The 23101-nt window shown below is 32.6% G+C and overlaps 1 long non-coding RNA gene across 1 annotated transcript; it reads right to left on the reverse strand.

The window, feature by feature from the left end:
• Positions 1-13529: 13529 nt before the first annotated feature.
• Positions 13530-20401, reverse strand: LOC147079614 (uncharacterized). The gene is made up of 5 exons (XR_015070040.1): positions 20217-20401; positions 17590-17790; positions 17229-17458; positions 16980-17048; positions 13530-15460 (listed from the first exon to the last, which is right to left on the reverse strand). It is a non-coding gene; the product is annotated as an uncharacterized LOC147079614 (long non-coding RNA).
• Between the last annotated feature and the right edge of the window lie 2700 nt (positions 20402-23101).

Genomic DNA, 23101 nt, shown 5'->3' on the forward strand with positions numbered 1-23101 from the left:
ACTTTTTAGATGAGATTGTTGATTTATATAACTTAAATGAAAGAATGAATATTGTTTATGTTATTAGACTGTATTAATTAAGTATTTTTATAAACTTTATTAACATATTGTAATGGTTTTAGCGGTAAAGACAATAATTCATACAACATGTCGCCTCACGAGATGAATTGTATGAAGAACTAAGAAGGCCGAAATATTCTATTTCCGATTATTCTAGCTTTCTTAAAAGTATCCAATTTACTATCTATTAATCAATTCTACCTTATGTATACATTTTCTGAGTAAATCCTCATGTATTTACCTACAACCTCATATTTTCTTTCTTACGAGAACGAAATAGCAGGTTTTTCCCTCTTTGGCAAAACCCCCTCTCCGATGTCCTTTTGGACCTCTATAAAAGAGCGTAATCTCTTTCATCAAGTTAGTTCCGTCCAAGTGATATTCTCCGGAGGACGTGTGAGGCCCTTTGGTCTATTTCGCACACTTTGTTAACATATTCAAATCAAATACGCGCTCTCTAATAGTTTACAGTGGAAATCCCACTCACGCAACGCTGACGTCATACGTACATGACGTCACTTTCACAGTAACGCGAAACACGTACTAAATTTTATAAACGTCAGTTCTAAACGAACTCAAAATAAATACGTGAATAATCTTTAAACTTAATTAAACGTTTACCGCTCGAACTAAATAGTGTTTTTAAGATTTAGTTTTGATAATAACTAAATATAAGAATATTTTATAAATTATAAATATGTGTTAAATAAATTAAGATTTTATATAAATAATTAAATAAATAAATAATAAGTTTTCTAATTTTAAATCCATAACCTGAATGTGTAACTAAAAGACTATATATACAAGAAAACATTTATTAAAAATAAATTAGAATTATAAATACTTTAATAACTTTATATTATGAACAATATTCTGTGCCTTGACCTCTGTAAAGGATTGTGCCATAGACAATAAAAAAATATAATTATTTTAAAAGCGAGTTATCGATAATAAAGTGCCTTTAGTGGATCACCATTCTCGAGTGCATCCACCTCCCACTCCAAATCCTCACTGGATGAAACTCCTCTTCAAGACTGAGCAAGTCGAATAACAGGGGACCACCTATTGGTGGATACTTCTGAGGGATTGATAACATCCTACTTCTCATCACGAGGCTTGTTATCTACTCTCGGTGGTAACACCCCTGATTATCCCTTGATTACCCTTGATTATCAAATAATCCAGTATATCGGGTATTTTAAAAATGTGTTTTCCGCTGTATTCCTCATAACCGAACAGTACCCAAATTATATTTCATTCGGCACGCGTCATTTACACAATCCGCGCATCGCCTAGCCACGATCTTTTTAGATTTAGAGACCATGCCTCATCTGAAGTATAGCCATAATAGAATCCTTATCAGGTCATTATTTTGATGGCGTATGTAAATATAATAATCGGTAAGACAGCAGAGCTGCCGACTGCATAGCGAGCAAACAACATAAAACATAACAATCCAACGCGAAGAAAGGTTTGATTTTTGCTTATCGGCGTGATTTTTCGCTAATTTTTGAACCCTGCACACTAATACTGTTAGAGAATGTCTATTTTTAGCACGTCTCGGTGTGGTCGATGGCGAGCATGAAACAATAATTATATTGTGACATCGCCCACTGTTCATTCTAATAAATGAAACTAAAATAATTACCTAGGTAGGTAGGTAGGTGTTCGATTTTGAAAATAATGAACATTAATAGGTACAATGCAAGTTACGTACTAGTAGCAAATGCAGTAGGTAATAAATAATTGTTGAGCATTGTTTTGTATGTTATAGATAAACTTATAAAATGAATACTTAAGTATTATACCTAATCCGTATGCTATTTTTCAATAAGTAATTAAGTATAAACAAATGATGTTTTTATACAATAAATACTATGTACTTACTTATAATAATATAGGTAGGGAAGTAGGTACCTATAAAAATAATCAAAAGGGCTTGAGGTGGGCTGTTAACATTCGACATTAAATATTGCAAGCTAAACTTACCTACGTGTCTTGGACCATATTGTGATCTGGATGCCGCCAAAGAGTGCGACACTTCGTATCCTTGTGGCACAGCCTCAAGGGTTCCGTAGTCGTGGCCAGTCCTCCCTCACCCTGCAGCAGTGCTACAAAAGCAATTTACGCACTACAGGTCTAGAATGGTGGGAGGCGCAAGAGTTGGCGATGGATCGATGGAAGTGGCGCGAACTTGTGCTTGTCCTATGCCCCCTTGCTGGGTCGTGACAGGGTAAAAGAAAGAAAGAAGAAACTTTGTCAGTCATACCTATTTGTTTTCATTGAATTCAAAACCAAATTTAATTTATATAAGTACCTACCTACCTATACTTAATGAACAAATTATAAATTCAAAGCGTTCAAGACACGGCATTAAGTGTTAACAATTCTTCAAATTAAAATACAGGGTAATGTGAGTAGGTATCTAAATAATACAACAATAAAATAAGTAAAATCAATAAAAGTACATGGAAGCACACATAGTGAACTAGGTTGATAGACCCTATCAAACATATTAAATAACGTCCACCTAAATTCACCTCACGTAAGTGGAGTAGTAAGTACCTAGATATATCAATATTCGAAGCGATTTGATTAAACATAGTTATTGCCCTCCCAATTGGCATTACTTTCTTTTAGGTATGCTTACATACTGTAGCTTAAAATTTAGAAGGGATCTTTATTTAGCTACATGTTTTTTCCGACTTATACGCGGCGTAAATGTGAACTCTTCCTTTCTTGGTGGTGTTGGCTCTGATAATTACCTTAGGAATCGAGGGCATCCGTTGTTTGTTCTCCCAAGATGCAGAACTAACCTGCCGTTAGTGATGTGAATTGGGAGGACAATAACCATGTTTAATAAAATCGCTTCGGATATTGATATTTTCCACCGGCGTGAAGATGAGTACAGGACTATAGGTGGACGTTGTTTTATATATTCTTAAAATAGGGTCTGCTTAACTCATACGGTGTACTTCCTCGTACTTATCTAATTAATATTTTTTGTATTTAAGTACACCTCTCAACTGTTTAATAACTTAATACTGGTCTATCTCTTTTTTATATACCTAATACTGTTTTAATAATATTTTTTTGTTTCTAAATGTCATGTTGTGAACGTCTTAAATTAATAATATGTAATATTGTTCACTTTATGTAAAAAATAAATAAAATTTGAGTTTGAAATTACTAATGGCAGGTTAGTTCTGCACATTGGGAGAACAAACAACAGAAGCTGTCGATTTTTATATTACTATTCATATATTATAATATTACATATACCTATTACCATTCCGAACATATTGATTTCTACAGTAACGCACGCATGGACCCTACATCCTGAAGCGGCCCCCCAGGCCTCCCTACCTATCGCTAAGGATTAAGGCAGTGTGTTTTCAGTGGCAGCGATTTCCAAATGGCGTACGCGGTAAGTGTATTTTTAGCGATTTTTTGTAGTTTTTATATGTACCTATATCCATTAGAATTATGTAGTTGTCAAGTATTGGCACACAGTTAAAAATTGCATCGTAAATCCAATTTTTTTTAAATTATTAATATTATTGAAGCAAAATAGGGCCGCAGGCGACTTTTTTACTATTAGAGCAAATTTGTGATCTGTGTTTATCTCACTTATCTGGTCGACTGTTCACGCTGGGCCCTTTCTGATCCCGAGCCCCCAGGTTAGAGCCCTGTCAGCCCCCTTTTGTGGGGGCCATGAACGCACGTAAGTATATATTAATAATTTAGTTGCTAGGACCCACTTAGCAAACAATAATAGTGAGTAGTAAATATTACTTTTAACGATTTTTTTCCGAAACATACAAAACAGAACTAACTGAAGATGAATTCAATTCTGCTTAAAGATGGCCAAAAGTATTAAAAGAATACATTGTCGTCGTGTTCTGATGTATTCTAAAAGTTTCAAATGTCTAGACTCTAGCTACCTAGTCGGGAAGTTAGTTATAAATCTTGGACAAACAAGAAAAAATCTGTACGGGACAAACAAGAATAGGAGCTAATAAAAACATGGTAATAATGATCTTTCCTACTACGTGTACCTACATAGAGGTAGCTACTTATATAATATTTAAATAATTACAAGATAAAAAGAACTTTTTATATACTTACAACGTTTTTAAATTTTCCGTTGAATCATATAAAGTTGACTAGACAAGCTTAATTGTTTTTGAAAATCATTAAGTGCATGGCTGTAATGACTAACAAAAATATTTGATACCTAGCTAATTTTACAAGTATAAATCTTCGATCAGCATTGTCTTGCGGAGATGTTTTTGACATTTCTGATTATCTTGTCAAATATCATGGCACACGAGTAATAATTGAGCCCTTCTCTGGAAAAATAGCATTATCCTTATTCTTAATTTTGAGATATTAATGATTTAAACTCTAATACTCCTAATGCCATTTGTTGTCGAAATTAGTCATCAATAATTAGGGATCAATAATTGTGTGTTGTGCTGTTGTATACATTCTTTAGTATTTTAAAGCTAAAAGTCTAATGTTCCTATTTCTTTTTTTTTCAGGTATTTGAAACCCAGGGATGGGTGAAAAGAAATCGGGGGGATTCTCTCCGATTGAATGCTGAGATGTACCCAGGGGGGTGAAAGTTAAATACAGCCAACGTGACCACCTAATACATCAGAAATACTCAGTTTTCAGAATAGATGGCAGCACGGTCACACACGAAGTCGCATGACACAAGGCCATTTCAATGACCAATCAGAGCTCACCCATGGCTCATCCAATAAGCATGCGAGCTGTCAAATACTGTTTTGTTACTAATATCATGTCGATTCGAATAGATGACACCAAAGACTAGAGATGCCAATCGGATAAAAAATATCAATTTTTTATCAATACGTTATTTCAATTTAATTTCAATTTCAATTTCAATTTATTTATTTTACATATTGTGGACATTACAAATTATAAGTTTAAGACGTTCACAACATGACATTTAGAAACAAAGAAATATTATTAAAACAATTTTATGTACATAACACAACAGATAGATCAGTATTAAGTTATTCTACAGTATAAATGTGTAAATACAAAAAATATTAAGTATATAGGTACAAGGAAGTACACTGCATGAGTTAAGCAGACCCTATTTTAAGAATTTAAAAAACAACGTCCACCTAAATTCACCCTCACGTAAGTAGAATATATCAATATCCGAAGCGATTTCATTAAACATGGTTATTGCCCTCCCAATTGGCATTACTAATGGCAGGTTAGTTCTGCACCGTGGGAGAACAAACAACGGATGCCCTCGATTCCTAAGGTAATTATCAGAGACACACAAGCCAACACCACCAAGAATGGTAGAGTTCACATTTACGCCGTGTATAAGTCTGAAAAAATATGTAGCTAAATAAAGATCCCTTCTAAATTTTAAGCTACAGTATGTAAGCATCCCTAAGAGAAAATCAGTCGGATAGAGCCACGGATAATATCCATACAGCCGAAAGTAAAGGAGTCTTAAAAATTTCTTTTGGACTCTCTCCACCATAAGGCCGTACTTCAACTGATGTGGGGCCCAAACGACAGACCGACTCTCAAGTCTGCTTCTAACTAAGGAGTTATAGAGAATTTTTAGTACCGTAACATCCGAAAAGACCCGGGAAGTACGCAAGACAAAGCCCAACATCTTTAGCGCCTTTTTACAAATGGTATCATAATAATAATTAGTATTGGTGATTTGAGGGGGATGCTTATACTATCAGAGGCGAAAAGAGGCACCTAACAGAAAAATACGAAGCTTGCAATTTGAGATTTTTTTTGATAATTTACAATTTCAACTGTAGTAATTAATAAATATGTATCTGACAACACTAAAAAGATTTTTTATTTTTTTTTTAATTTAAAGATAAACTGGCAATTGTAAAAAAATATAATAAAATGTGAATTCGTTGCAGGGTCAAATCTTATTATTACATTATATTTTATGGCCATATTTATTATTAAAATTTAGTTTATTAAGTTTTAGATTTTATGTGGTGTAGATTTTTGACTAATTCATCGTTTTAATATTTTTTATATATATTTTTAAAAACATCGATTTTAAAATATATATAAATGTGTATAACTTGAAATCCTTTTTATTTATATCAAATTTTATTTTAGGCATGGTCACAATAGTGAAGCTCGAGTTGATATAAATAAAAAGGATTTCAAGTTATACACATTTATATTTTTATAAAAATCAATGTTTATTGTTAATCAAACTTTATTTTATTCTTATTATGATTTTTTGGTTATATTTTTTATTTAATTCGTTGTCTGTTATGATAGATAAAAATACATAATTCACGTTTGCTTGGTGAAATTTCATGTTATATTTTTCAATACCATCAAAGTGTTATTAACATTTAATTGATTTATTTTGTTAGAAGAATCACTATTGTCAAAAAGTTGATATACATACTTACCTATTATTATAAAATTGTATTACTTACCTTTATTACAAAATGTCTTGGTTTCATTATTATTAAGTAATATAATTACAATAAATTGTATCTGATTGAAAACTGCGCGTTTTATTTTTTGATCCGAATTAATACTTTAAAATTATAATTATAAAGACTTTTTTGGGTTCGGATCTATGGTTCTGTCATAGTCAAAACTTCGAGTCACGCCAATAGATGGTACTAATTATAAGGGGCATCATCTTGTATGGAACTTACGAATCTATATATATATATATATATATACGTCTGTTATCTATGGATGCACCTGCCTGTTGTCATAATTTATTTATTTTATTATATTTCAAAACTTACAATTTACTACTACGTACTTACTATTCATGTGATATTAATATAGTATTAGATATCTAGTTTTTTTAGTCAATTTTGAATTACCTTGCCATTTAATATGTGACAAAATCTTGACTGTCGATGGTAGATAAATAAATATATAGTATGAAACTTATTTACTGTGATTGAATGTCCCGTTTTAGTAGACATTGTTTATGAAGTACAAACACCTAATAAAGTATTTTCTTATTATGTATCCAATCAATTACCAATTCCTAGAATGATGCCTTATCTGTTATATTGTTGTTATATTAAAAACTCTAATAAACTTTTGCAATTATTTTCTGCCTTTTTATTTCACATTCCATTTCCCCTTTGATATACATATTCTTTAAATATTGACTGTCAATTGTGGCGTCTGATTATAAAAACCGATAATTCAATAACAGATATTCACGGTTTTTTGTTATCGTAATGAATTTTTGGGTCTCCGCTGCGTGTTCTTCCTCCTCTCTTGAGAATGGGCTCTTCAACGAGCCCAAAACGTCGGTAAAAGAAGGAGGACGAACATGCGGTGGAAACTCAAATCTATTATGATCAATAATAGTGGTAAATGATGTTTTTCTGTGTCAAGTGTAACTGATTGGTTTTAATATTAGTTTTTTCTTTTATTTTCAAACTAGGACAGTACGCCCATTTCTATTAACTGATGAAAGCCTTTTTGCAATAAATACATGACAAATATATTTATATCATTTTAAGTAATTGGTTTCTATAAATCGTTTTTAAATATTTTTTCATAATGTGAATTTGCACATGTTTTGTTAGGTTTTAATCGGTATGACGTGTGACTTATCGGTTTTTGTTATTAGACGCCTGATTTCTTGATGAAAAAACATTGTAGTACTTAATTGAAATAAAACACAATATTCGAACCATACAATTTAACATAAATGAAACCGGTCATCACGATTATTAAATTATGGGAAATCAGTATCGCATAATATTATTGTGCTTTATTTTAATTACTAAGTATACAATATTCACCAAAACAAATACATCATTACATGACAAGAGTCCACAGAGCACTGAAGGCCGGTTTGAACTGGTCAAGTAATTTAGTAACTAAAAATGTATAAACAGACAAATGTGGTCAAGTAATTTAGTAAAATCATCTAGTCGAGTCGATCCATTTTTTCGGTCGAGTAAAGAATACGAGACAAGCCTGAACACATTATCTTTAGTAAGATTCATTAGTTGTGGTAGAATTTCTTCCTCCCATTCTTCTAATATATGAAGTTATTAACTTTTTTTTTTTTTAATTATACAAATTTCAATAAATAGAATATTTATTCCTAAACTTTGTGAGTATTTCGTTGAATTCATTATTTATTTTTGCTTTGTTACGTTGTGCTTTGTTCATTTTGACACGTCACTCACTGATGTACTGTGTTCGGACACTTTTCATTTACTAAATAATTTAGTGGTAACTGAATCACTCGCCACTCGACTAAGTTACTCGACCAGTCTGAACCGGCCTTGGGAGCCTATTTAAAAAGATTCAAACTGAGAGATGACGACTGCTCTCCATGTGTGAACACTTCTTAATTAGGGAGGCATGTTATTAACGGTTGCCCGATATTAAAAAGGGCTCTGAGAGCCTTTCATAAACCTCACGGAATACTAAATAACAAAATATCGAATACTGGCAGGCATGCCACACAGTTTCTTAGAGTCTGGAACAAAAAAATTTTGGTGAATTTTTCTTCTTCGTCAGGCTTCATGACTGAGAGTCATGGTCCAGATGATTCGGCTGTCGAGGAACCTTAGTTGCAGGGTAAGTATCATCACTACAACCTTTGGCGGGTTTTGGCCTCCTTTAAAAACTTCCTCCATTCTGGACGATCACGCGCCGACACTCTCCATTTGTGGTGTCCGTATTTTCTTTTTCTTGATAAACATTATTTTCGTCTTAATATGATGCGCTTACTTTCAAAAGCGGCTAAAACGGTTTTTCAAGCATTTTGAGTTGGATATATATTTTGATAAATATATTTGTCTACCACAGTATGGTCTGAGTTTTAATTTCAAAACTCGGCTAAATACGTTGATATTGATTATTAAAAATCTACCTTAGTTTCAAAATCGGCTAAAATGGTAGTAAAAGATAGATAAATTGAAATAATAAATATTGCATAAAACCGTTTTAGCCGCATTTGAAAGTAAGCGCTTCATATCTGAGAAGGTTAGTTTTGCATCTTCTCCCCACGAGTTTACTTTTTGGAGCACACTGTTGGTTTTTGATTCCAGTTCCTCTGTGTCTTTTTCTGTATCGTCAGCAAAGGCTTGCATGTGTGTATTCTGTGGTAAGATTATTGTTAGTAGACTGTCTAAAGCAATGTTCCATAGTGTTGGGCCACAAGTTGAGCCTTGGATGCAACCTTGGGTTTGATCCTGTTTTATTTCTTCGCCTGCATACTTAAGTAATACTTCCCTTTCTTGTAGATAACTCCTGAACAGTTTGTATAAATTAGGTGGTGTTGAATTTATTGCGAAGGCGTTTTTTACATGTGGCCACCATCCATTATCAAATGCGAATCTTTCAATTCGAGATGCGTTGTGATTATATGTACGGCTTTGTTTAGTGCGTATTCTGTTGGTGTCTGAGGGGTAAAGCCAAACTGTTTCGCACTTAGTTTGTCTTTTGCAAGATGCCAGTGCACTATTTGAATGGATAGTTTTTCAAACACTATTCCGAAAACGGGAAGGAGGCCGATGGGCCTGTATGATTTTGTGTCCATAGCATCTTTTCCAAGCTTAAGAACGGCCTTAATGATGGCTATTTTACAGAATTTTTGGGAACGAATGTCAGACATTTAATTTATAGTAACAGTATTTCTTCTGGGAAGTTTTTTAAGAAATTTCAGCAGATATCTAATGTGAGGTTGTCGTGTCCGGGTGCCTTTTTTGGGGTCATGTTCTGAAAAACGGACTGTATCTCAGTGAGTGTGAATTGGATATCGTCCTAACTGCCCGGAATATGGTTGTCCGATATGTTGTATCTGTAGCTGGATCATCGTACGGGAAGAATTTTTCCATTAGGGCTTTTGCAGAGTCTTGCGGTTGAGTGCTTTACTCCCCCTGTGGTAAGTGTTGATTGTATGTTGCTGGCATTTGTTCTTTTTGTTATTTTATATAGTGAAGTAACACCTCCAGTAAGCGCAGTAACCGGATATTGACCTCACCTCGGTCAATATTCTTTTTATCTCGACTAGCTCGGGTTGCGGTACTTTTGGAGTGGTGTTAGAATTGTTTTTTCGTTGTGAAGAAAGTGGAGTTTAATTTTGGAATATATATATTAGTTATTTTAGGTAATTTAATCCGGTAGGTATGTGCGGGACAGGTAGTATCTAAATAAAACTCCTAATTTTTATTTGGGTGTATTGACTGGTAGGTTGGTATTTATTTACTTCGTTATTTGTCTTACAAATTATTTTTAGGGTTATAATTAATTTCAATTTGTTTAAATTATCTCTAAATTTATTTTATTCTTATTTATAATTAATACAGAGCAAGGTCTGTTTGGTTTCACAAAAGGACGCTGACTCCCGGCTACAGGGTTCTTCGACAATTCCTCCGACGAGTTTAGAATTACGTAATGCGCGGCAAAATTATAATATTTGAATTTACATACTATACACTCTTAATAATAATTCCCTTATAGCTTACATCTCAATTGCTCAGCACGATCCATTCGTCTCTTACATACTTTACTAGGTACTAAACACATATTTATAACCAGTTTCTTTATTAAATCTTATACCTAAACATTTTATTTCTTACACTAGTACATATTTTATATAAAACAAAGCAATTTATTATCTTCTTAAACTATTGATTGCATACAGCGTCTTTCGTACTTTAATGTTACCTTTGTGTTTACTTTTCATCTTCGTCCAGCATGTTACTTCCACATACCGGACGAAGGACTTTACCTGGGGATAAAACATTAAGGCAGTTGAGCAAGGAATTTGATGAGGTGTTTTATTAAACCGTTTATAGAGATCAGGGTTACAGTTCAGCTCACTTGTATTTAATAGTAATTCAGTACAAGGGGAAGCCTCTCTAAAATAGGGATGTAACAGAAGACCATACTGTCATCGGCGTCCGAAATTCATAAAATAATTTGGCGCTTATAATTTTTGCTTCCTCAACGGTTGTTTTATATGCTTCTCTTTAGTCAATATTGTCGGTGAGCTTTTGTGGGCGCATGATGTCGCTTGAGTTCTGTAACTTCCGTTTTGATCTGAGTCATTCTTTTCGTTTTTGTTAATTCAGCGTTCCACCAGATTGGATTTTTCCTTATTACATGTGGCGTTTTTTTTGAGAGTATTTTATGGCATGTGATTGAGATTGCTGAGGTTATCTACCTATTCCACTGCAGTGTCGAGTTCAGAAGTTGTGTGTATGTTTTCAAGGTACTGTTTAGCTATGTTGAGTTCGCTCATGTTTTGCCTTGTCAATTCAGTTATTTTTTTTTCTCCAGTCTGTTTTCTCATTTAAATGCGTGTTGAGTCATTCTCGAGTGATAGTGTGCTAGTTGTATTGTTCCAAGTAAAAGTGATTTTGTGTGTTGTGTTTGGTGATGAGATAGTAATGTCGATGTGAGATTTTAAGTGTTTCGCGCTCCGCCAGAAGTTGGAACTGATCCTTCATCACATACGTGCCACCCAATGTTGGCTCGTGTCCAGAAACTTATACGTATGCAGTTCGCCGTATCACACTTCACCGTGAAATGTTGTATCGGAAATATATGGCCATATATTAAAGACCATCTAACTTCTTTGGGTCCTATAGTAGTGACATAAAATTCATCTCTAAATAAAACACGATTCTTGTCAGTTGTTCTTGTCAGTCTTTCTTGTCAGTCAGCAGTGTCAGCAGGTTAGGAAATCGCGGAAAAGAAAAACGTAAATGCGGGTATTAAATGTACAGAAATACATCGGGACTGAAAAAAATACACGCAATTGCCGGGAAAACGTGAATTCCGGGCACGTAAAAACGAGGTTATACTGTATATGTAAACCGTTAAAATTGGTGAAAGTATGATAATAATATAGCAGTGGTAAAAGGATGGAGGTAGGCTGTTAAGATCCGACATAACTAGTGCACACTAAACTTTGTTAGTCATACATATTTGTTATAAAAACAGCATTATCGCGATAACGTTGTTTTTTCGTAAATAATTTAAATTACGCGGATACACTTATGCATGCACTCACCAAATATTACTTTGATATTCTAACAATAGGTGGCAGTAGACAGTCCAAACTGACCACGCGTTACACGCTGTTTATCCGTATATCATAACTATGATGTACATGACATACAGTCCAACCAACTTATCTGAATAATGGTCAAAAATGGAACTACTAGAACCCATATTGAATACACCATTCCAATATCAGATTCTGTCCAGTTGCGAGCCTTGATTGGGTAGTTTTCGACTGTGGTTCCCCCATAAATTCTTCAGATAAGTTTGCGGCACTGTACACAAATCGTTCTTACAGACGTTCGCGGCATTTCCATTTGTTGTTGAGAAAAATATTTTTTTACTCTTCAGAGTATAAAATCTGAATTAATTTGTTCTAAAAAAGACGTGTCATTGATGAAACTAATTATTACGTCAAAAACGAATAGTGGTAAGAATTATAAAACTTTTATCGGAAAGATTAATCAAGAAAATATACTTTGATGTATGTGGGTAAGTGCTGTCAGAAGTTGTGTAATACATTTTTTTCAGCAGTTGAACAAAATAATTTATTTTCCAAGTTTTGGGAAATGAGAAATAAAATCCAACGGGATGCTAAGTAAATGGATGACATTTTCTCTTGTTTGCCTTTTGTGAAGGCAAGAAAGTGCCGATTGGTTAAGAAATATATTGGAATTTATCCCAATTATGTTGGAAATGGACCTCCTAATCAAGACATCACTTCAAGTGACTCACTTTAAAACTGAAGTTAAAGAATTTTACCATAAAAATCAGAGTTGTACGATTATTTTATGTTATACGGAAAAACAGCATTAAATTTGTTACCATATATTTTATTATAAACATGGTGGTTTATCCAATAAAGTTTTTTTGTTTAATAAGCCGTGTTTTGAATTACTCAAACTACTTTTATTCATCAGAATTAAATATTTTCGATAACGGGTATATCCACAACAACCAACTAAAATGTTTAACTGCCAATATCTCTGAAAGCTGTTTTCAGGATAACGCTCGTTTTCCGTATATGGGCTCAATTAATGATTAATATGTGAAGGAAAATAAAATACAAAGCTTATTATTAAAAATTAATTTAATTTAAAATGAGTTTGACACACTCGACTTATAAACGAAAATGCAAAATAGAAGACGTATGTAATTTCCATAAATGGACATAGATTAATAAAATTTTTAGGTAGTTGAAATATGTATAATAATATAAACTGTACATAAGGTACACTGCGCTACATATAAAGAGGAGTACAAAACACATACATTGTTTTCATGTTACACCTAAGCCAACATGTAATTAATATTGCAGTATACACACTACTTACTATTTTTTTGAATAAGTATTTTGTATGAAAACTTTTATTTTTAACCGCAACTTATTGCGAACGATTTTTGGATGTTTTTGTTTTAGTGTATTGCACTCATTTTTTTTGGAGGTTTCTTGTTCGCTATGTGATTTTTGAAAAATGATTTAATATTTTTTTTGAGATTTTGGAATCCGTCGGACCGTCTAACAAATCTTCTAAGTCAATTTCGATGTCATTCATAGCTTTTCCTTTAAATTCTGAAGCCGTGAAGCCTGAACAATAAAAGCTTAGAGATTTTGACCGTTTGGTATACGTCATCTGGCAGTTGATATTGATCGACTATGCACTCCCGTGGTATGACCGATAGATGTAGCCAACTGCTCTATATCATTTTCGTTCATGTTGAAAATTTATGTCAATGTAGCCAAATGCTTTCTTGGATTAGTTGATGTTAAAGCTTCGGGATGTTTTGCTAACTTTTGTAAGACTTTATATCCAAAAATACATGTTTTAAAAAGTGTTTCGTTCTGAAATAAAATTAGTCCTTAGACTGAAAGTAAATTAATATGATCTTGAACGTCCAGACCGAATAGGACCAGAATACCTCGACCCCTCTTTCTTCGTATCACTATACGTTTGAACCTTAATTAGAATTTTTTCTGGTCGGTGATATAACGTCGCTCAATTCTTCATAGTTAGTTTGGTTATCCACCTCAGATTTTTCATGGATGTGTATTGGCAATCTTTCCTGTTCTCCCGGACGCCTTCTATTTACATAATAGAAGCACATGGCAAAATACAGTTTCACGTAATTCGTAATATGCCGTTTCAATAGTTTTTGATACTTAAAGTTGCAATACAGCTTCGTTGGCCTTTTTTGTTAAATATTTTTTTAATAATCCAAGATCACTGGCCAAAGGTACGAGTGTAGCTATCAATGTTTCTGTGAGAACCAAGCAGTGTCAGCAGAATCCATGACATATGAATCGCTTTCAAATTAATGTTATTTATTAAATTATTGTTAAGTACATATTGCAACTTCTTTGTATATATTTTCACACAGTCGAATTACTACTATTCAGTAAGCACTTTGTTTACTTCACCTATATTTATTAAACGTTTATTATATTTTCTCACCAAATTGCCGAGATACTGAGGTAAGCATTTTCCATCGTGACAGGTTCAATAAAACGCTGTCGGGAGGAAACAAGCCAGTCTCTCCGTAATATTCACTCGATAAACTTGTATCTTGCGCTTAGTGCCTCGAAAAATAATATCTACCTCTCTGTTATATTGTACCATTGTATAATTGTAAACTGTATCTGTCAAATAAACTCGCCATCTCTATCAACCTTCATACTTCAGTTCTTCACTCCTCCACATCAACCACATTCCTACACGAGTGTAATTTTATTCCACTTTTGCATAATTTAAATCAGTTGCAGCTTGATTAGAAATATCAAATCCTAATTAGCTATCAAAAGATGTATCATAAATTTTAAAATAGATTCTGCTTCCGCAGATTGAATGGTTGCATATGAAATCGCGATATCGCAGCATTCTTTCAAAGAGTTTGATATGTTCATTGCAAATGTAGGACTAATGTAAACATCTTTAATGGAGTCATACTTTGCAATTATTTTGGTTGCTTCAATAAACAAATCAATATTTGGGATGTAATTCTGAGTTCGTAGTGAAATTTCCTTTTTTCCTCAATAAAGTTATCAGATGTTTCCTTTCTTTTGAATTAACCGAAAGTGTGTATATTTTTTGGACTTCGACAATCATGGGGTGATTTCTTTTGATGTGTCTGGAAAAATTTAGCACTGATGTTTCACAGAAAAAACAGAAATCTTTTGGTGAGAAATTTTGTCTGAGAATTCATTTAGTCTATTAGCAGTTGCTAAGTGGAGGCTTTTTGATGACGATCGTGTTTCATCGTCTCGTTGTTGATCATCAGTTTGGTCTCTTATCGGAGATACCAATCAAACATCTTCGATTTCAGCTGATATTGATTGTTCTGGTAAAGTCTCCTAAAAATAAAATATTTTATCAGAATTTTTTCCACTAAAAAATAAGATGATTTTAGATAAAAAGAACTTTTTATATACAACGTTTTAAAATTTTCTGTTGAATTATTATGCTCAATATGCTCAAACTTGTACTCGATATGAAGTAAATAAAAAACAAACAAACAAACAAATATAGAATACTGAAATGTCATTTTGACATTTCATTTTGATTTCCATAGTAACGCACGTATATATTAATAATTTAGTTGCTAGGACTACCCACTTAGCAACCAATAATAGTGGATTGGATTACGGATTTCTTCCGAAATAACTTTACATACAAAACAGAATTAACTGAAAATGAATTCAATTCTACTTAAAGATGGCTAAAAGTATTAAAAGAATGCATTGGCATTGTGTTATGATATATTCTAAAAGTTTAAAATGTCTAGCTAGTTGGGACGTTAGTTAAAAATCGATCGCAAGATTTGTACTGGATAAACAACCACCGGACAAATAAGAATACGAGCTAATAAAAATATTGTAAAAGTAGATTGTGACGCATGACGCATTTTTTTTTTAAATTTCATAATATCTGGCTGCTAATAAATAGTTGTTTTTTACGAAAATAGAAGTTTTCTTACAATGCACTCTTTGAAGTACACTCTTTCGGTAAAGTCAGTTTTTCGAATGAAATTTGTATGACTAGTCTGTAGGTTTTAAGCATTTATATTTTTACTGGTGTGTTGTTATTTTTACGTAAAAATTTTGAAATACAGTAAACTCTAAATTTATTATCCAGGGTCACATTGACTGAATTTTGGATTAACATTTCAACATATCTATACCGTATATTTTAAAGTTTATTGGTGTGTTAATAATCTGTCTCACTAAAAACTCATTAACGGATATGACATTGCATTGAAGATTTTTTGGTTATTTTTAAGTTAACACAAATATTTTCAGCTTACGACGTGATTTCGTTCATGACCTATGAATATTAATTAAAGTTTCCATACATTACCATAGAATTTTGTTGTTTAGTTACCAAAATTACTAATCATTAAAAGAATATAAACATTACGGCATGACTATTGTTTGATTTTCAAAATTTTGTACACACAATAACGAAATTGAAACTGGAAAATTACGAATACGTCGTCGAATAGAAGTCGCGACATCAGCTGTTTACTTATAACACAAAGGACAAATCGCACTAAATGTTTAATAAAAATAATTGCTTTTGGGTAGCGGTATCATTGAACTTCTTAGGAGTTTATAATTTATGTTTTAAAACCCAAAGTTTTTTACATTTTTTTATTGAGATTTTCCAGTGTTTTTTAAAAATTGTCCTTACCAACCTACCCCCCTCCATAATCGAGTCTCAACTGTAATTATTTTCGAATATTTATCAATCAGTACGTAAATTTAGCTATATTGATGTAATACATAATATGAATTATATTTTACTATAACTATCAATATTATTGTCTTTTATTGAGTGTTCATGGGTGCCAATATTTGATAATATACTACTTACTTCAGTCCAGCTGCTTTCTGGTATATAATCACTGCCGAAATCAAAAGAAGACTCCGCAGATGAAATTACCTATAAAAATAGTGAAATAGTTTAAAAACTAAAATATGTAAATCCAATCAGATTGAATAATGACTATAACCTATAACTAAATTCAGCGCTTGCTGAATTGGAAAAATAAAACTGTCAATTACATATTACACATAGAAACAAATACATATTATTAGCTATAATATTCAGTATTTGACTCACGTTATCGTTATCAAGTGAAGTTGATATCTTCGCTGCATCTGGAAATGAGGTATTCGAAGTAATTGGGCAATCTTGTAGTAGTATTTTTCCCGAATCGAGACTTAATATCGTAACAGCTTCCTTTGCGTTACGTAATTATGTTGTGTTTTCATCTTTTTCATCAAAATCATACATTTTCACTGGCACAGGAGATAAAGCATTTTTCTGCGGACATTTGCGTTTTTCGTATTCTGAAATATAAAAATATATAATTAATTCATTTTCAGTGATTATGATTGATTTTAATAAATTTAGTTAACTTTATTTTTAAATTTAATTTATTTAGATAATGTAAAGATAGTCTCATAAAATCGATCACAACCTCATCACTGGAAAAAATGGTCTCTTTTGCGATTTGAAGAAAAGTGTTTGGTGTTTTTGTATGTCCTTCATTTCTGGTAAATACAATTTCCGAAGCGGAAGTTTCAGGTTGAATTGTGGTTGTATTTATCGCATCTTCCACATCAACGTGTAAATCAACATTTGTGAGAAATTCCGAAGAACAGTTTCCGTCTGCGTACTCCTGCAATACAATAAAAATGGTTGATTAATTCGCTTAAAAATATTTTGAATTAATTAAAATAATAAGTCAACAGGAGTTTATATGGGCAGTGCCTTTGCGTTTATCTCAGGTTTTTTCATGTTATACTTCTTTTGCGACGGTAGTGAAATTGTTGAGATGAAATGTCATCCTTTTCGGGAGCCTTTGACTGCTCCTCCGCTGACAACTCCGAGTGATTAATTTTTAAATGTTTCAAGACCTAAGACGTAAGATGTGTTGTGTTTATGAGTCTACAAGAACTGAATGACAACTGAAGTGACGAGTAAGATCGACGCGTGTTTGAACATGTGCCGAACTGAAAAAACTGATTTTTTTCGGTCCTATTTTTTGTTCAGCCAAAAAAACAGTTTTTTCGGTATTCGGTTCAAAGCCCTGATTTGGACAGCTATTTTATGTTCTATCCTCTTGTTAAATATTCGCGTATCGTATCATCCAGGAACCGTGGCTGATTACCACACTGATGTAGCAGAATGGCGTATAACCAATTTGATGTCATGACGAAACACTTACAAAATGTGTGTATTACATAGGTATAAATAATATTTGTATCACATTTTGAGACGTAATTAATTATACAAGGTTTAGCCGTCTCATGTGATATGCAATGGTGATACGATATGTGGATATCGGCTATTATACCTATTTTGATAGTTCGCCATAAATCAATAGCAATCATTAATTAAATAAGCGCTCGGCAAATGCAAAAGGTAACGCTAGCAATAAAAAGTATTATCTAAAGTATTAGAATAGTGGAACATCACACTGAACGTCTAAACATGCGGATTTGTAAATTCAGTATTAATATTGTATTGAGAATATAATAATTTATCCCTTCTGAAAGCAACGCGTGTGAGCGTTGTCGCTTAAGCGTCAAATACACTATCATCACGTTATGCGCTGTCACAGTAAGCTGCCGCTATAGGAAAAACATGTGTAATGTTGTTTTTCTTGGTATTTAAAATGTTATCAGACTGATGCTCCCATCCCATATGTTGATCCTTTAAACGAACATTGTCAGCCAGCAAAATCTGCCGAAATCGCCAGAACAACAATGAGGTCACCTCCCGCGTACCGCGCTACATCGGCAACCACATGAATCAATGAAGGTTTTTTTATTATTTTCTACATGCCTACACATTTTCGACTTCAAAACGCGTGCTCTTTGTTTTTATTTTTCCTCTATAGATTTTCTATCAAATTATTATCTATGTCCGGTGTTTACGTCCATTATCTATGGTCTGCTGGTTCGATTCTGTTCAAAATATTATCTACGGATGCAATATCACAAATAATTTTAATGTAAAATTAACTGAAATTACCATAAATAATGAATAATAATTCAAAATATTCTGCGAAATGTTGAAACCATAGACTAAATTTGTCACCACGCCAGCATGTGACGTGATCATAATATAATCACAGCATTACATGGGGTTTGTGAATTTTTTACTTTACGCCTATGCTATCATAAACTGCTTTGCTAGTCGTCCGGTTCATAAAGTCGACGATTTTCATATAAGTAATATGTATTATGACCACGCAGCCTCTCATCACGCTGAGAGTGAAGAGGATTTGGTTATTATTTAGTTAAAAAATCATATTAGTCATTTAATGTTAATAAAAATATCGGAATGGCAACTGAGTGATGTTATTATTTGTGGTGTTTACCAACACATACATAGACCCTTCCAAACCAACCCATACCGCACCACACTCGGTCTTAATCGAGCGTATCAAGAGGCTGTACGTTTGGTTGTGAAGCATCAGCAGTTTTTAACATGTATATATTTTACTGCTGGCCACGAAAGCATCCCAATTTCGCTGCCAGGTTTTCTGACACCGCATCCAGAGTCATAAGACGTATATATAAACAATATAAATAAATAATAATATGAAATACGCAGGTACCATAATATTATGTAACTAAAACGAGAATTGTATATTTTCCTTCCCATAGTTTTTGCAAATGGGCCTCAATAATACCGGGTGTCCGGGCAAGACATTTTCTCTGAAAAGACTAGGTATGGTAAGTAGGTACACATTATGTCAAAACAAAATAAAATTTGCCAGACATTAAAATAATGTAGAATCCATATTGTTTATTTAGACACTCTTCGCGAAAAAATATAGTATTCAAGTAGACAGGAACCTGAAACCCTTTTCGCGTAGGTGTTTTAATATTGTATTATTATATGACAGCATTCAACATGAACTGTTTAACAGTTTGGTACAAAATAAAAAGTTTATAAAAGTTTTGACACTTCAAAGAAATTTAACTTTCAACAAGCGGGATTTTTCTAATGTTCAGATATCGAAGAATTCCAACACCTGTCTAATGAAATTATTTATTAACCGCGCTAAATCACAAAATAAATGTATATTTTTACCTTTAAATAATTCTTCACTGATAAAAGCTGGCAGTGTTGTGATAATAACAGTACAGCTTAACTGTCATAAATTTGACAACTCAACTGTTTACAATGAGATATTCTTATCACCAGTCAACACAATATCAAACGAAGAATCGAGTGAAAACAAACTATTAAACTGACAAGTGACAACTTAGTGTTGCCAACAAAATTTTTCAAAATTCAGTAGATTTTTTTATTTTTTCTTTGAAATATCAGTAAATTGACAAAAATGTATGAAATTCAACGAATGTGTTTGATGAAAGCGTGCATATTGACATAATCTCACAAGTGTCTTTTAAAAAATCATGTAAAAATGACTTTTATTCAGCACAAATATCATAATTTCTTCTTTTCCTGAACAAAATTTCAGTAGACATGGCAGCACTGTGACAACTACTGCCGCGCCGCACGATGGCGTTGAAAACTTTCAGTGCTGCCAGATACGATTAGTAAAATTCCCAATTTTATAACAATAGTAAATCAATGAAAAATAATGTCTTTTAACGCAATTTCTCATCTAAAAACTACGTTTAAATTATATGCAATAAAACGTTTCTTCAAAAAAGTTAGAACACGGTTAAATTTTTGATTTATGTCTACCAATCTTTTTGAGGTACTTACCTACCTTTAAATAATAAACATTATACCTACCTACCTAAAATTGTTAGCCAGCATTTTTACAATTTCTTTGCATTTTTCCCATAAAATATTATTATGCAAGTACTTTTTTAAGTCTTAACTAACGTATAGAATATATTTCTGAATCCTAGTTTTAATTTTAGCTTCATTTTCCAAACATCGAGTTTTCTAAAAATAAATAATATCTTAATTATATCGGATATTAGTAAAGGCAATATAAAAAAATAGTGGGAAGATGTAATACAACATTTGATTAATACTTTATTTTGTCTGAATCATAAATAACAATATTTTTGAATCGTAATTTTACAATTTCGTTAGATAGAGGCCATTAGCCCAAATATATTATATTTTACTACTTGCCACCCTATCGCTTTGAGCGGGACTCGTTCACAATTTATAAATGAACACCTCCACCTTTCAATTTACTTTGTATTTAATCTGGGATTAATATTCGAGATTGAAATGGATAAACCTGATCCAAAAAAGAAGCTGAAGGTAAAAAATATTCATATGTATAATTTTTCATGAACGATTTCCGTGTAATTAGTTTTTTTCTATGGACATTATTCACAGAACACAACCACATGATAATGCAACTTTGATCTGTCTGAAAAACTATTCACATACATATGGTTTATTTAATTATTTTAATTTATCCAAATGAACCTAAGAATTGATTGAGTTTCTACTTTCAAACAATGTTGATACATTAACATTAAATGCCGGTATTCTACAAATGGACTTTGATGGCTTTATTCTATATTGTCATAATTTCATATATTACTTTGTCTCATTTACAGAAAAAAATGGAAATGCTTGGGAATCTCAGGAAACGTAAGTACTGGCTTCAATAATTTTACATTGTGATTGAAATAGAAAATATATTTATCTATTCAAATCCCCCTGGATCTAGGTATAATAACATATCCCAAATATGAAAATTTGACTAATTATTTAAATTCCAAACAATATATTATTACTATACTATATTATAGCTGTAGATGTTGAAAAAATCATCTCGTGTAGAGATAGTGCCTAAATATATGAAAGTTATTGCAAAAAGTATCACTAATTTTCAGATAAACTGATATGAAATTACCTTTCTTACATTTTTGGCATACGAAAACTGACTTGCGTTAAAATGTTTCTTGCTGCAGCGATTTTAATTAGGAAATCACAAAGGGCTCCGCTTGGAAGAAGATTCAACATCTTTGGATGTGTCATTTTAAATCATTCTTTATTACTTAGTATCGGATAGTATTCATAAAATAAAAAAATAAATGAAAATATTTAAATCCCCGACATGCAACCTACTGATGTACATATTATTCAGTAGTATCGACAGTGTTGTGTTATTCTCTTTTCTCTCTTGACTTGCCATTCCTAAGCAATACATGACCTGCGTATCACTTTATTAACCTATTTGTTGTTCAGAATACATCATTTTGAAAAACCTCAAACATGCATATTATAAATAATTCTAGATGAAAAGTTCATCTAAGTGGAAAATGAGCTCACATCTTTCATTGTCCGGATGAGTTACCTAATACCCCGTTTAGATGTATTGTGCATAGATTTACTGCTGACAGTACATATTATCACGGCCATAACAAAAAAATGCACGCATAAACACGCATTATCGTGCAAGTTGCAAGATTGCATGCATGAATCAAAGTTCAGAAGCTTCTGAATTTCATGCAACATTTGGACTGTGCGATGTCTGCGACCGCGCAGTAGAATGGTAGTGGTGACTGTCGAAAAAAATAAACTACACTTCGCAGAGACTCATTTTGACGTCTATCAATGTTCACGACCTATCAAAAAGCACCATACAAAGACTATATCACGGCTCGCTTATTCTTGAAGAATGAGATTGTCGAGACATTCAGCATTTCTATGTGTAAACAATTATTATAGCGCCTGTACACATACATGAATTTACTGGCAACAATGGTATGTATTTTAAACTATCGTGACAATAACTGTTTACACGTAAAAGTCCTGACTGCCTCTCCAATCTCATTTTTCAAGAGTGAGCGAGACGCGATGTTATCATTTTATGGTACCATTCGACAGGTAGTGAAAATCGGTTAACCTCAAAATTTGTTCATACAGACCTAGAAACTTATCTGGAGAATGGCCAAAAATAAAACTACGAACTACCATATGACGCCATATTGAAAAACGTCATTTGAATATCAAATTTAGCCAGTTACGAG

This window comes from Rhyacophila brunnea, unplaced genomic scaffold (genome assembly GCF_057557595.1).
Source record: "Rhyacophila brunnea isolate RB1 unplaced genomic scaffold, BYU_Rbru_1.0 scaffold_1, whole genome shotgun sequence".
Taxonomy (NCBI): Eukaryota; Metazoa; Arthropoda; class Insecta; order Trichoptera; family Rhyacophilidae; genus Rhyacophila; species Rhyacophila brunnea.